Source organism: Tupaia chinensis, unplaced genomic scaffold (genome assembly GCF_000334495.1).
Source record: "Tupaia chinensis unplaced genomic scaffold, TupChi_1.0 Scaffold000093_1, whole genome shotgun sequence".
In the NCBI taxonomy this organism is placed as follows: domain Eukaryota; kingdom Metazoa; phylum Chordata; class Mammalia; order Scandentia; family Tupaiidae; genus Tupaia; species Tupaia belangeri.
The window spans coordinates 11092083-11105046 of record NW_006159555.1 but is presented as its reverse complement, the minus strand read 5'-3'; the positions used below and the strand labels follow the sequence as shown (position 1 = coordinate 11105046).

General features: G+C 46.6%; 1 pseudogene; it reads right to left on the bottom strand.

The window, feature by feature from the left end:
• Nucleotides 1–7105: 7105 nt before the first annotated feature.
• On the bottom strand, nucleotides 7106–8031 carry LOC102491098 (pre-mRNA-splicing factor 38A pseudogene; annotated as a pseudogene).
• Between the last annotated feature and the right edge of the window lie 4933 nt (nucleotides 8032–12964).

Genomic DNA, 12964 nt, shown 5'->3' with positions numbered 1-12964 from the left:
ACGAATTAGTCAGGTCTAGAGAAGACACAGACCCTAAGTCGGGGCCTGGTGAGAGGCTCTAGAGTGAAGGTGGCGGCTCTCCTCCAGGCGGTAGGAGAGAGGGGGTTCCTAGGAAAGAGACCCATGGAAGCAAAGGTCTGGTGTCAGGGTGGAGAGGGGTGGGCCTTTTCATGCTGATGGCTCATTCACAGGAGGTAGCTCCTAGGATGGACATCTGAGAAGTGCCTGTGTACCCTGAACCCCCAGTTCTGCCTATCTGGTCCCTGTGAGGTGTGGCTTGGGTCTGACCCTGCACTCCAGGTCCAGAAGGGTAGAGAGAGCAGGGATTTGCAAACTCTCTTGCCAAGAACATTGTATTCCTGGGACGTGTCAGAACCTCCCTGCTCTCCATCCTTGGGGTGGGTGGGCTGAAGTTAGGGGGTCTCTGACCTGTGTTGCCGTCCTGCCTGGAGAGCCGTGGTCAGTGCTGACCCACCCACCGCCCACCCAGGGCTTGGGCACCAGCAGTCTGGCCTCCATTAGTAACATGGGAAAGCAATTATGTGAGGCCTGGGAAGAGAGGGCAGAGGGAGGGGAGGGGGCCTGGTGGAGCCTTAGAGGCCAATGGAAGGGAGGACTGGGGCATCTCCCTGCCCCTGATTCCAAGGGAGACCCAGCCCTGTTCCAAGCTCAAGGTGGCCGAAGGGGCAGTGTCATTGTCTCTGACTGGATGGGTCGAGGGTAATCACCCCTCCTTTGAAAGTCCTGCCTCCCCCAACCTCATGGAGGGTCACAGCCTTGAGAGTCTTGGCTGCTGTCTGCCAGTGCCTCCCAGTACGGTCTGACAGTACTCCCACCAGTACTGTCCTTCCACAACCATTTCCCAGGGTGGTTCTGGGGAGCAGGGGATAAGTATAGATAGACATCAGCTCTGCCAACTAAAACAGGACCCAGAGCAGTAAAACACTGCTGAGGGGAGAAAGCTTCAGGTCCCAGATTTGTACTCCATGGCCCAGCCTCTCAGCCTGCTAGTTCTCTTTGCTGCCCTATGGTGCATGGGGGATGGAGACCCCCTCTGTCCTGGGCTGTCAGCCACCCTGGTGACCCCCCGAGTGGCTCAGCCTTTTTTATTTTTTTGGAGAGGTTTTTGCTATAGGGCACGTGCATTCGCCAGACAGACGGAGAGAGATGGAGATAGAAAGCAGGAAATCACCCCTCAATGGGGATGGCCATGCCGCAATCCCTTCTCCTCCATCCTCCTCTTGGGATCTTGGGCACGCACACACATGTGCCCGGTGTGAGTTCAAGCCACCGGGTCCGGGACTCGAACCACAGTCGACTACGTGGGAGTCCAGCGACATAGCCATTAAGCTAACTGCTGGTCCCATCAGCCTCATTTTTATATCTAGCTTTATCTCTGTGTACCCTACCCCCACTTCTTGCTGAACCCATTCCCATCTCTAGATTTGTCTCTGTCCATTCCTATCTCTGTCTTTGTCCTGGGCCCTATCTTTATGTTTCTTCCTATATGTCTCAATCCTATCTCTGTCTTCTATGTCTCCATGTTTGGTCACTTCTCCCTCAATCTCTCCCCCATGCTTTGCATCTCAGCTCCTTTTTCCTGTCTCTGTTGGTCTTCCCTTCCTCTCTGTCTACATCTCTATCTCTATCTCTGTTCTGTTTCTCTCTGCTTCTATGTCTCTGAATGTATCTCCATCCCTGCCTCCATCTCTGTTCCTCTTCCCACTCTGACAATCTTTCCTCTTTGCCTCTTTCTGTGTGTTCCTGCTCCATCCAGACCCCAGCCTATGGCCACTGCACCTCTCTGGCCTGAGTCAGGGGCTGGCCTGGCTTCTGCTGCCCCCTCTCGGCCACCCGCCTGCCCTTCATTCTTGCTCCCGGGCTGATGGCTATCAGCACAAACATCCCAGTCTGTGTTCCCAGAGGCCAGCCAGGAGAGAGGGAGACACTAGGCAGGAATCTGTCCCCAGTTCCCTGAGAACTCTGCAGAGGCAGTGAGCTCCCTGCCTCTGTTGGCTGGGACTCTGAGAGTCCGTTCTTGCATGACAAGAACAGAATGCTGGTCTCCAAGCCCCGATGTGTCCTGTACCTTTGTGTTTTCATGACCTAGGCCCTTGTGCCTACTGTGCCCACAGCCCTGGGTCACTGGACTCTTGGAAGGTGGCATCTGTCTCGTGGTTCTGGGCTAAAACCCTGGAGGCAGAAAGGACTGGGTTGAAATCCCCCACTCATACCTCTCTTCAACGGATGAAAGTCAAATAGAGCCAGTCTGAAGAGAGAGGCTGGAGAGGACCTTATCTGACAGTGCATTCTGATGGGGGAAGGTTAGTCTGAAGGTCAGTGGGTCTGGGCGGGTCTCTGTGACAGGATTAGTGTGAGTGGAGACTGGTCTAGGACATGCTTCTGAAGAGGTTTTGTTTGCAAGGGCCACTCTGGGTGGGAGGGGTGGGGATGGGGGTAGGCTGAAGGAGCCTGGTGTGATGAGTGCAATCTGAGGGGAGACATAGGAAGGTGTATGGGTCTGAATAGGATCACCAACTCTCCCCTGTTGCTGCAGGACTTTTAGCATGGAATAGCTTAAGTCTTGGGAAACCCTTTGTTCCCAGGCAGACTGGGACAGCTGGTCACCCTATCTGAGAAGGCCTTGCCTGAAAGCACCAGTCTGAATGGGAAGGCTGGCCTAGAGGTATCTGAAGGGTCTGGTCTGATGGGTCTAGTCTGAGAGGAAAGGCTCTTCTAGGTCAGAAGCTTCTCTGGACAGGGGCCAGGCCACGAGGGGGTGGGTAAGGTCCTTCTAGAAGGGCAGTGACTTGGGGAGTGGCCACCAGGGGGCAGGGCAGGTTCTTAGGAGAGTCAGAGGCAATAGCCCCAGAGAGGGAGCCAGTGTGGGCTGTGTGCAAAGTATGCCCACAGCAGTGCAAGTCACTGTGCCACACATGCAAGTTGGAGTGACGGTGCGTCAACAGATAACATGTTTATGTTTTGCGTGGCTAGGTGACCTGGAGCACATCCATGGTAGGTCACTGTGGCCCTGGCCGAGGCCTTACCTGTGGCTCTAGGGAAGACAGCAGGAGCACCTTGGGGCTTACCAGGACAGAGGCAGTGGGAGTGGGGCAGTCAGTGCCAGTTCCCTGTGAGGGGCTGAGGATGGGGAGGAGAGACAAGGAGCCAGTCTTCCCTAGCTGCCTCTGCCTGCCAGCGTACCCTATGAGATTCCAGACACAAGAGCTGAGTGCTTCTTGGTGACACACCCTAGGCCCTGCAGTGTACCTCCCTAGCTTCTCTGCTATTCTTCCAGTGGGACTCAAACCCAGAGTGTTCCCCAACAATTGCTCCTGTATTTCCTACTTCCAGGCGTTGGTTCACATGGTGCTTCTGCCCAGATCCTTTGATGAAGCCTTTGGGGTCCCCCCATGAAATGCCCCATTAATTCCCTTCTTTCCATGGACTAAGCACCCACTATATGTTGAGGCCTTATTCTATGTGCCCTTGTCTCATCCCAGGGACTTCAAAGTGCTGGGAGCTGAGGCTGCCAGGGTCTTGTCCAGATGGAGGAGTCTGAAGGGAAAGGTATAGACGAGGCAAAGGTGGGGATCTCTGGACTTGGAAGACAAAGTGAAGCTATTGCAGAAAGCCCCATCCACCTCTGCACTCCACTAATAAAATGAACAAAAGTCAAAACAAACCAAAACAAAATTCTGCTATGAACTCACCGAGTCCAATTAACTAAAGGGAATCACTTTATAAGCCTAAAAATGTGATAGCTGAAGAAAGTAACAGGAGATTCTGGTACAATGAGAGAATTATACATTTCCTACCTCCATCTCTAAAAGCAGCTTTGAGAAAAGGTGAGTCAACAAAATACCAAAAATTGTCATTAGTATCTGTAATCTGAGAGAACTGGACTGTTTGGTGAGTAGGTAGATTTAGGAAAAGTCTAGAAAAAGACCTTTGTGTAGAAGCTCATATGTTCCTCACAAGAGCTCAGCAAAGGTAAGAAGAGCTGCCATTGCTTGGCATCTCCAGGGTATGGGACTGAGGTTGAGAAGGACAAGCCAAAGTCTATAGGATGGGATGTGCCCCACTCCCAAGTTGGAACAAGATTCTAACAGGGTCTCAGAGAAGGGACAGCACTGAGGCCCTATCTAGGTCAGTAGGCAGCCCCAGTCAAACTACCCTCAGGTCACAGAAGTGGGGGTGGGTGGGTCCAAAAGCAACAGTCCAGTCTTCAAAACAGCTTCCAGATAAACCAGTACAGACACGATGGGAAGGGGCTCCAAAGCAAGGAGATGTCTGCTACATAGGAGCCATGACAGATGGGAGTAAGAAGAAAGGCAGTGGCATGGTCTTTAGGCACACAGACCTCAGCCAAGAGGAAGGGAGGAAAGAGGGAGAGTGGGAAGAAAGGAAGGAGGGGGAGAAGGAAGGCAGAGAGAAAGGAAGGCAGATTAAAAAAAAAAAAAAAAGACGAAGAACCTAATCTAGAAGAAAACAACCAAAGGAATAAAAGCAGATTCTTGTATGTTCTTCCTGTTATAGGGGGTTCATTAATAGTGCGAAATCAATAGAACAAAGAACTCAAAGACAAGATGATAAAACAACAGAATGGGATGGAAAGGAAGATTAGAGAACTAAAGAAAAATAATGGAGAACCAAAACAATACCATTACAGATGTAATAAATAAACTTGAAGCAGCAAAACATAGAATAGATATGGCTGAAAATCAAAGTAATGTTATATGGGAAAGGCTTGAGCTATTGAGAGTAAATGTGGGAAAAGATAAAGATAGTAAAGCAATTGAAGAGAAGATAATAGAGAGGACAAAGGCAATCTACAACAAGCATAACTATTAGCAGCCTTAAAGGAGAGGTCCCAAAAGTGAGACACAAAAAGACATTAAAGTATAAAATACTATAGGAAAACTTTCCCTGAAATGAAGGAAAACTGAATATTCAGATTGAAAAGCCACACCATACACCAGAAAAATGTATACAGAGTAACTGACATTAAGACACTGATTTAGAGCGAGTGGATGGCATGTCAGCGGTTAAGGTGGCTGGATCCCACATGGCTGACGGAGTGGTTCAAGTCCTGGACCCAGTGGCTTGAAAAAGACGCCAGGCACATATGCATGCCCAAAATCTCAAGAGGAGAATGGAGAAGGGACTGTAGCATGGCCATACACCCTGGCGGGTGATGCTTTCTCACTTTCCCTCTCTCCAGTGAACTCATGCACCCCATAGCAAAAAGAAAACGAACAAAAAGACACACTGACTTAGTTACCAGATTTTGAGGATAAAATGAAAATACTTCAGGCACTAGGCAGAAAATGTCAGTCACTCACATGGGAAAAACTCAGTCTGAGGATTTCTTCAGGTAATATATGACAAATGAAGATAATGAAGCAACATCTACAAAGTTCTGAGGGTAAAAAAGTGTCACCCAAAACCATAACCAACAGAGTGGTTGGTTTCAATCATAAATTTGAGGGTTAGAGAACTCGTGAACCTTTTTAGGAAAAACTACTCAACGATAAAATCCATTCTGCCAAGAGATTAATCAAAATCAGGAACTGAGGAAAGGAGATTCATGGTGAAAGAAATGGTGGTGACATTTTTTAGGTTAAGATTAAACTATGCGAATTTTAGTTATAGAACAGAATGTAAATTTTATAAAGCCTGATAAAGTAACAATAGCATCGGCAACGTGATCTGGAGAGGAGAGGCGATGTGGAAACGAGGGCGGAAGTACCAACTAACTCATAGTTCAGAGTTAGTCAATCATATATAATACTGAAACATAATGGTAAAAATCCTCCTCCAACCTCTTAATAAAAATCATTTTTCTGGACTTGAGAGAAGTCTTTTAGGAATGACTGTTTGTTTTTTTTTATCTTTTTAATTTTTTTAGAGGTTTTTGCTATAGGATGCGTGCGCTCGCCAGAAAGACAGAGAGAGACAGAGAGACAGAAAGCGAGAAATCACCCCCCAGGGGGGATGGTCATGCCACAATCCCTTCTCCTCCATTCTCCTCTCGGGATCTTGGTCTCAGGAATGACTGTTTTTTAAGGTGAAGAAATATTTAGCTGAAGTTCAGCTATCCTTTCATTTTCACTTCCGTTTCTTTTCCCTCTATTAAATTCACGTAAGAGTATATTTTCTACTTTGAGTTTAAAAAAATGGCCTCTATAGTATGTCCCATTAGGACTTTAAGAATAGTCCCATGCTTAGGTAATTTTCCTACCTGTCTGGTTCTATGTCTCTCATATGTACACACACACATGCACACACATATACATCATATATAATCAGTTGTTCCCAACGTTTTGGCACCAGGACCTGTTTTGTGGAAGACAATTTTTCCATGGACTGGGGAGGGGGATTGCTTTTGATTGATGATTCAAGTGTATTACATTCATTGTGCACTTTTATTTCTATTATTATTACACTGTAATATATAATGAAATGATTATACAACTCACCATAATGTAGAATCAGTGGGAGCCCTGAGCTTGTTTTCCTGTAACTAGACAGTCCCATCTGGGGGTCCTAAGAGAATCTAATGCTGTTGCTGATCTGACAGGAGGAGGAGTTCAGGCAGTAATGCAAGCAATGGGGAGTGGCTATAAATATAGATGAAGCTTTGTTAGCTAGCCCACTGCTCACCTCCTGCTGTGCACCGTGTTCTTAATAGGCCATGGGCTGGTACGAGTCTGTGGCATAAGAGCTGGGGATTCCTGTTTTTTATATATGCTTTTTTTTTTGGTATGTCAGGTTTAATAGCAAATATGGAAAGGGTCACCAGATAGTCACATCCTTCCCCTGTTCGTCATATCCCCTAACCCCTATCTTTGTACCTTCCTAAGTTTGAATACAGTCAAGGTCGGTTGGCTCAAAAATGACCTTAGGAAATCTCATGATCCCTCAAAAATGTTGACTATAATTCAAAAAGAGATACAAAACTCGGCACCTCTTTCATTTAAAACGAAAGCGGAGAAACAATATGAAAAAGCAAAATATAGCTGCCTGAGTAGATCTTAATTCTTAGTAGACAGTTACCCTCGTATTCATTGGAGGTCATTTGGGCTAAAACCAACTGAGTTCATTATTCATTCTCCTTTCGGCTCTTCTTGTAGCCTTTCCTAGACCTTTCAGGAGACTTTGAGTGGCTTCTGTGTCTGTGACTACAGTGATGACCTGGGGATTTGGAGTGGGATCTGTGCCATCAATCTTGGGACCTGCTGCAGTGACGTCTTGGACTCTTGCTCCGACGTCTTTCTCGGCAAGATGAGGGATTTCTCCTTTTGGGAGATCGTCTCTGCCTTCTGGAAGACTGGCTCTTACTTCTCTTGTAGCGTAGCGTGGGAGGACAGCAGGGCTTGTCCAAGTCTCCGTAGCTTCTCCGGCGATGGTCAGGTGATGGCGCTCTTTCCAACTACTCATCCTCCTCTTCCTCTTCTTCACTGGACTCCTCTAGAGCACTTACTTGAGGCTCCAGTTGCTTCCCTTCCTCAAGCACATAGTGTTTCTGTAACCGGGGCAGAATAATATCACAGACTCTCTTTCTATGTAGTAATTAATTCATCAATAAATTCATCTACATGCACCAGTTCAAACTCATTGTCGGTTCTGGCTCTTGGTCTTTCTATAGTCGTTATATAAAGGCTCCAAGTACTTGTAACAATCAATTGCAGTGCCAGTCAGCCTCATATAAAGTGCCCCCAACATGTGGACATACTTAAAATCTTCATTTTTTTTTATAAACTCCACAATTATATCCTTCTTTGGTTGAATCTGAAGCATCTTCAGTGTTAAACACAGAGAAGGAGTTGGTTTTATGTTGCCACCATAGGCACCACCAACAAACTTTAACTCCATCGCTTTATCAACTACGAGTTCAGCCAAAAGCCCAAAGCACTCTTCTTTCCAGTACTTGGACTCATAAATTTGCATCCGAATAATCTTCTCCACCAGATACTGAGGATTGGTGCCATGGATGCTGTGCACATCCTTCACCGCATGGTTCGCCATTTTAGAACGCTTTGAGACTTGTTTCTGTCTGGTCCTCTAATGCGTCACCTATTCTCTCTATGTGCTTACCAACTGCAATACTGGATTAAGTTAAAGATCGTTGAGATGGGAAGATTATCCTGGATTATCGAGGTGGGTCTAATGTAATCACAATGGTCCTGATGAGGTGGAGGGAAACAGGAGGAGTCAGAGTCAGAGAGAAGGCGATGGGACCGTGGAAGCTAAGCTTGGTGTGGTGTGGTTTAGGATGGAGTAATGGTCACAAGCCAAGGGTACAGGCAGCCACTAGATGCCCAAAGGCAAGGAAGTAGATCCTCCTCTTGGGGTATGCAGATGGAACCAGCCCTGCTGATGACCTTTCCTTTAGCACAGTGGAACTAGGTTCAGACCTCTGACCTTCAGTCTATGAGAGAATAAATCTGTGTTGTTTGAAGCCACTAAGCTTATGGTAATTTGCTACAGCAGCAACAGGAAATCATACTTATACTTTCCTACGTGCTGCTTCTTTGCCCAGGTAGACCTCTCCATCAAACCCTTTCATCCAGCCAACTCCTTGTTCAACATTTGATTCAAGTTTCCTGACATCTCCTACTGCCACCACTGCCCAGAGGTGGGATGTGTGTTGCCCACCACACCACACGCCATTCTGTGTTACAGTTGCTCATAAATAGGTCTCTCTCCCTCAGGAGCTGTGTACCTGTGAGGACAGGGCCCATGGACTCAGCTCAATAATTGCTAAATCAATGGATGAATAAATGAGGGTTAGGCAAGAAGTTGGTACCTTATAAATAACCACTACCCTCTTTTCCTTCCCTACATCCACTTGGTTCCTCTCCCACCAGTCTGAGTAGAGACTCATCTATATGTTTATCTCTGACTTCTTTCTTCAGGCATTGGCCCCAAGTGTGTTTGCTGACACTTGTCGTATGACTCTGTCAGCAGGTTTTCTTTGTACACACACGTGCGCATTTGTGTGTCTTGTTATAGAGGCCTCTGAACCTCTCTACATGTGCTTTCTTGGAGGTGTGATATGTGTGTAATGAGTATTACACGTGTGTGTCCCTGTGTGCACATATGTTCTTACATCCTTGCCTTTGTCTGGTTAGGCTTGTTGCTTGCACAGGTGTCTTTGCTTGTGTGTATGTGGGTCTGCTTTGTGGGTTGTATGTATGCGTGTGTGTCAGCGTCTGTAAATGCAGGGAGGGATATCTTTTGATTTCTGCCCTCAAGGGGTTTGACTGCCTGAGGCAGGAGCTGGTGTGCCACAGTAACTCGCTGAGCTGTTAACTGGGTTTTGTTTCCAGTTGCAGTCTTCCTTTTCCTGTCTCACGCAGAAGGTTTTTTGGTCTCTTCAGCCCAAGGCTAAAGTCAACTGCAGACATCTTTCCAACTCTGGCCTACTGGAAGCCTGAGCTTCTTGAAGGGATTATACCACAGGAGGGGAGAGGAGGAGAAGGAATCTAGGAGGTCCCCCTGTATGAAGAGGGGGAGATCTGTATTGGTATAGGAAGAAGGACCCATGCAAACCTCAGGAAGGAGCAGAGTAGGCTTAGGGAGGGAGGATCCCTCTCTCAATCTGGACATCTCAGCAGAGACCCCGTGAAACACATTATGAAATACCCAGGACCTCTGCACAATTTGGGGAATAAGGTAAGGAGTGGCCTCAATAAAGACCTTTCCAGTTCTAGGCACTGGGACCTAGGAAAGGAGTTATGCTTAGTTTGATTTTGTTTTGTTTTACTCTTTTAGCTATGTTAACATATACAGTTCTGTGGCATTAAGTACATTCATACTGTCATGCAACCATACATATAGTTTCTTTTTTTTAAGAATTATTTAATTTTATTTATCATTATTATTATTATTATTTTTAAATTTGCTATAGGGAATGTACACTCATCAGAGAGATACAAAGAAAAAGAGAGACGGAGAAAGTGAGAAATTAAGCTGCCGGATCTGGGACTCGAACTGCAGTGAGCCCTGGTGGGAGTCCAGCCCCTTAACCACCATGCCACTTGCCAGCCCCATATATTTAAAATAGAGAAACATTACTGATTTTACACACCTGAGCACATCCACCACTGGGTTCGGTGTCACTGGACAAATAAATACATACCAGTGAGGGGAGGGACCCAGACGGTGGAGAGACAGAGGGCACCTCCTACCCCCAGGGGAAGGACAGGAGGAGGCATGGGAGGGAAAGTCAGGAATGGTGCGATTCTCCTGGTCAGTAGTGGGTTGGGTAGGCTCTGGGGCTGCAAAGGAGGTGGGACCAGGCAGTCTGAGTTTCAGGAGCTTTTGCTGAGAGTCAGGGAGCTGAGGAGACCTGGTCCAACTTTATATTTTGGAAAGACTTTTCTGAGGGTTGTGCACAAGAGAGAAGAGAATGTAGAAGCCATGTTGGCTGAGAACACAAGTAGGCCTTGAGGGAGGTACTTCAGATGAATGATGTGGCAGGCCCCAGCATATGCTCCTGCTGTGTCAAACATAAGGGTGTGACAAGCGGTGCCAATGGTGCTTTTTAGAGCACACAGTCACCATGTCTTGATGATGAGGCATGGGGAGGGAAGGGAGAGAGAAGAATCTGGTACGGCTTTTGTTGACTGGGAGATAGTAGGACTGTTTATTGAAATAGCCCAAGAGAAGGACAGGCTTTGGGCAGATTGGTAATAACCATGGCTCAGACGTTCGGTCAGCAGCCTGTGGTCATACGTAGGGTAAGGGGCAGACAGTTCATTGTGGACATGCCAAGTGGAAGGTTCTAGTGGGACTTAGTAGAAGACAACCTAGTCAGCAGCTACAAGAATGACTCTGGCATCAGACAAGCCTAGACTCCTGCTGTCCTTGGGACAAGTTGGTTAACCTCTCTAATGCTCTGTTTCCTTAAGTGGAAAATAGGATGAGAGTTACCTACCTCATAGGGTTTTTGTAAGGGCTTAACAAGATGATATATATAAAGAAATTGGCACAGTGCTTGCCGTGTGGCGAACACTTTGTAAATCTTAGTTCTTAATAATAATAATGGCAGCAGCAGTGGCAACAATAACAACCAGAAAGGCCAGTCTAGGCCTAGGGAGTGAGGCCTGCAATAGGTTAAAGCATTGCTAGCACAAAAATGGGCACTGAAGCCACTGACACAGAAGAGCACACTTAAAGAGATGAGGAGCGGGTAGGTTCAGAGAGCACAGGCCACGAAAGTAGCTGAGGAGGGGCTGCAGGGGTGATGGAGACAGCAGGCTGGAGGGAGGGCAATTAGCTAATTTAGGTTCTAATCTGGATTCTATCACTTGTTCTGGCCTTAGAAAAACTCCCTTGATCGTCTGAGCCTAGGTTTCCTCATCTGTTTCATGGACCTGTCTTGCCTCCAGGGGAGGACGCAGTCTAATGAATGTAAAAACCTGACAAGCGTCTAGGTGCTTAATAAACACACATTGTTGGGGCCAGCAGGTGGCATGGTAGTTTAGGATGCTGGACTCTCACGTGACTGACCACAGTTTGAGTCCCGGACCTGGCGGCTCACTTTCTTACTTCCCTTCTCTCTCACTCTGTCCTTCTCTGGTCAAATTAATTAATTAATTAATTAATTAAAATAAAGTTCAATAAAAACAATTTTAAAAAAATAAAAAATAAACATGCATTGTTGTTATAGGAATAAGGATAAATGTTCCCAGAGAGAGTGGCTTTGTGGAAGACAAGGAAGGATAAGGGTTTCAAAGAGGGATCAACAGCCTCAGTGCTGCTGGGTAGTCAACAAAGATGAGGACTAAGAAGTATGCATTGGCTGTGACAAGGAGGTGAAAGTGACCTTGGTGAGCCTACTTTAGGGATGGTGAAAGCAGAAGGCAGGGGCAGTGGCTGAGGAGTGAGAAGTGGAAAAGCAGAGCTCAGGAATGCAAGGAGTGAGTAGGTGGGCCGGGGACTGCCTCAGGCATGCGTAATCAGAGCACGTGCAGGTTTGCCTGTCCCTGACTGTAGCTGCTGCTGCGCCAGGCTCCTGCCTGCCAAGGACTGGCTCCAGCCTAGGGACCTTTGTTCTCCACACAAGGGCCCTCTGTTTGGGCCAAATCCCAAATCTCAAGGTGCTCCCTGAGTCCCAACCTGGGTCATTCAGTCTGAGACCAGGCAACTCCTCTCTCTGCCCCATTTTTCAGTGTGACCTGGAAAGGGATGAAGTGGTTCACACCTTCTACAAGGGCCTTAGTTTCTACCAGTGTGCCTAATTGCCTGATCTGCACAGCCTGGGGCAGATGGGCAGTAATAAAAGAAATAGCTATCAATTATGTCCTTTCTCCTGATTCCTTTCCACTAGTATGTATGTATTTTTGCTATAGGGTGTGTGTGCTCATTAGAGTAAGCAAAGAGACAGACAGAGAAGGAGAGGGGAAAGCACCTCGCATAGGGAATGGCCATGCCACAATCCCTTTTCCTTTCTCTTTTCTCCTTTGGGATTTTGAGCATGCATGCAAGTGCACCCGGGATATTTCTCAAGCCACTGGGCCCAGGACTCAATAAGCTCAGTTAGTCATATGGGATCTGACTGCTTTAACCACCAGGCCATGGAGCCAGCACACTCACCAGTATTAAAACACAACTATTTAAGGAAAAATGTAAGAAACTTTAAAAAGAAAAGAAAAATCTTCTTCTGACTCCACATCTTTTTTGTGTCAATTCTCTTTCCTCCTAAGTTTTATAGTCTGTTCTCTTGAAAGAATCATCTATATTGTGTCTACTTCTTACTGACTCTTTTTTTTTTAATTTATATTATCATCATAATCTTCTTTATATTACATTGGATTACATATAACTTTACATTGACTTCCATTGTTTTTTCAAAAGGGAATGCCATGCATGTCGGTCAATACAGAGACATCAATCTCCCCGCTTTATCATTCAATGTCTTTTCCATGCATTTCCCAATAATTATTATTATTAT